The sequence below is a fragment of the Rattus norvegicus genome, chromosome 17 (assembly GCF_036323735.1).
Source record: "Rattus norvegicus strain BN/NHsdMcwi chromosome 17, GRCr8, whole genome shotgun sequence".
Classification (NCBI taxonomy): domain Eukaryota; kingdom Metazoa; phylum Chordata; class Mammalia; order Rodentia; family Muridae; genus Rattus; species Rattus norvegicus.
Window position 1 is genome coordinate 48,949,695 of NC_086035.1, and position 3,293 is coordinate 48,952,987.

Genomic DNA, 3,293 nt, shown 5'->3' on the forward strand with positions numbered 1-3,293 from the left:
GAGAAAGAGGAACACTTCCCCATTGTTGGTTGGATTGCAGACTGGTAAAACCATTCTGGAAATCAGTCTGGAGGTTCCTCAGAAAATTGCACATTGAACTACCTGAGGATCCAGCTATATCTGTCTTGGGCATATACCCACAAGATGCCCCAACATATAAAAAAGACACGTGCTCCACTATGTTCATCGCAGCCTTATTTATAATAGCCAGAAGCTGGAAAGAACCCAGATGCCCTTCACTAGAGGAATGGATACAGAAAACGTGGTACATCTACACAATGGAATATTACTCAGCTATCAAAAACAATGCCTTGCTTTCTACTCTTTGACGCTGGCGAGGAAGCATCGCTGAACGCTCTCATCATCCTACTGTCATGTCTAAGTCAGAGTCCCCCAAGGAACCGGAACAGCTGCGGAAGCTCTTCATTGGAGCGCTGAGCTTCGAAACAACCGACGAGAGTCTGAGGAGCCATTTTGAGCAATGGGGAACACTCACCGACTGTGTGGTAATGAGAGATCCAAACACCAAAAGATCCAGAGGCTTTGGGTTTGTCACATATGCCACTGTGGAGGAAGTGGATGCTGCCATGAATGCAAGACCACAGAAGGTGAATGGAAGAGTTGTGGAACCTAAGAGAGCTGTGTCAAGAGAAGATTCTCAGAGACCAGGTGCCCACTTAACTGTGAAGAAGATCTTTGTTGGAGGTATTAAAGAAGACACTGAGAACATCACCTACGAGATTATTTTGAGCAGTATGGGAAAACTGAAGTGATTGAAATTATGACTGACAGAGGCCGTGGAAAAAAGAGGGGATTTGCGTTTGTCACCTTTGATGACCATGACTCTGTGGATAAGATTGTTATTCAGAAATACCATACTGTGAATGGCCACAACTGTGAAACAAGAGTTGAAACAAGATATGGCTAGTGCTTCATCCAGCCAGAGAGGTCGAAGTGGTTCCGGAAACTTTCGTGGTGGTCATGGAGGTGGTTTCGGTGGCAATGACAATTTTGGTCGAGGAGGGAACTTCAGTGGTCGTGGTGGCTTTGGTGGCAGTCATGGTGGTGGTGGATATGGTGGCAGTGGGGATGGCTATAATGGATTTGTCAATGATGGTGGTTATGGAGGAGGCGGCCCTGGTTACTCTGGAGGAAGCAGAGGCTATGGAAGTGGTGGACAGGGTTATGGAAACCAGGGCAGTGGCTATGGCGGGAGTGGCAGCTATGACAGCTATAACAACGGAGGAGGCAGAGGCGGCTTTGGCAGTGGTAGTGGAAGCAATTTTGGAGGTGGTGGAAGCTACAATGATTTTGGCAATTACAACAACCAGTCATCAAATTTTGGACCGATGAAAGGAGGAAACTTTGGAGGCAGGAGCTCTGGCCCTTATGGTGGTGGAGGCCAGTACTTTGCTAAACCACGAAACCAAGGTGGCTATGGAGGTTCCAGCAGCAGCAGTAGCTATGGCAGTGGCAGGAGGTTCTAATTACAGCCAGGAAACAAAGCTTAGCAGGAGAGGAGAGCCAGAGAAGTGACAGGGAAGCTACAGGTTACAACAGATTTGTGAACTTAGCCAAGCACAGTGGTGGCAGGGCCTAGCTGCTACAAGGAAGACATGTTTTAGACAATACTCATGTGTGTGGGCAAAAACTCCAAGACTGTATCTGTGACTAATTGTATAACAGGTTATTTTAGTTTCTGTTCTGTGGAAAGTGTAAAGCATTTCAACGAAGGGTTTTACTGTAGACCTTTTTCACCCATGCTGTTGATTGCTAAATGTAAAAGTCTGATCATGACGCTGAATAAATGTGTCTTTTTTTTAAATGTGCTGTGTAAAGTTAGTCTACTCTGAAGCCATCTTGGTAAACTTCCCCAATAGTGTGAAGTTAGAATTCCTTCAGTGTGGTGCCAAATTCCATTTGGAATTTATTTATGGTTGCTTGGGTGGAGAAGCCATTGTCTTCAAAAACCTTGGTGTTGCTAAACTGCCAGTTACTGTTGTAAATTAATTAGTTTCACCATTTAAAGGGTCATCCAAGCAAGATCACAATTTGGTTATAAAATGGTTGTTGGCACACCCTATGCAATATCAAAATTGAATAACGGTATCAGATAAAATAACAGATGGAATGAAGCTTGTGTATCATCCATTATCATGTGTACTCAATAAACGACTTAATTCTCTTGAATGGAAAAAAAAACAATGACTTTATGACATTCATAGGCAAATGGATGGAACTGGGAAATATCATCCTGAATGAGGTAACCCAATCACAGAAAAACACACATGGTATGTTCTCATTGTTAAGTGGATATTAGCCCAAATGCTTGAATTACCCTAGATGCATAGAACACATGAAACTCAAGACGGATGATCAAAATGTGAATGCTTCACTCCTTCTTTAAAAGGGGGAACAAGAATACCCTTGGCAGGGAATAGAGAGGCAAAGATTAAAACAGAGACAGAAGGAACACCCATTCAGAGCCTGCCCCACATGTGGCCCATAAATATACAGCTACCCAATTAGACAAGGTGGATGAAGCAAAGAAGTGCAGGCCGACAGGAGCCGGATGTAGATCTCTCCTGAGAGACACAGCCAGAATACAGCAAATACAGAGGCAAATGCCAACAGCAAACCACTGAACTGAGAATAGGACCCCCATTGAAGGAATCAGAGAAAGAACAGGAAGAGCTTGAAGGGGCTCGAGACCCCTTATGAACAACAATGCCAAGCAACTAGAGCTTCCAGGGACTAAGCCACTACCTAAAGACTATACATGGACTGACCCTGGACTCTGACCTCATAGGTAGCAGTGAATATCCTAGTAAGATCACCAGTGGAAGGGGAAGCCCTTGGTCCTGCTAAGACTGAACCCCCAGTGATTGTGATTGTTGGGGGGAGGGCAGCAATGGGGGGAGGGTGGGGAGGGGAACACCCATAAAGAAGTGGAGGGGGAGGGATTAGGGGGATGTTTGCCTGGAAACCGGGAAAGGGAATAACATTCGAAATGTAAGTAAGAAATACTCAAGTTAATAAAAATAAATAAATAAATAAATAAATAAATAAATAAATAAATAAAGGCCATCTTGCCAAAAGCAATCTACAGATTCAATGCAATCCCCATCAAAATACCAACTCAATTCTTCATAGGGTTAAAAAAAGAGCAATTTGCAAATTCATTTGGAATAACAAAAGTCCAGGATATCGAAAACTATCCTTAACACTTAAAGAACTCCTGGGGGAATCACCATCCCTGACCTCAAGCTGTATTGCAGAGCAATAGTGATAAT

General features: G+C 43.8%; 1 pseudogene; it reads left to right on the plus strand.

Annotated features, from left to right (window-relative positions):
• The first annotated feature begins 317 nt into the window (after nt 1-317).
• On the plus strand, nt 318-2,202 carry Hnrnpa1-ps11 (heterogeneous nuclear ribonucleoprotein A1, pseudogene 11; annotated as a pseudogene).
• The last annotated feature ends 1,091 nt before the right edge of the window (nt 2,203-3,293 follow it).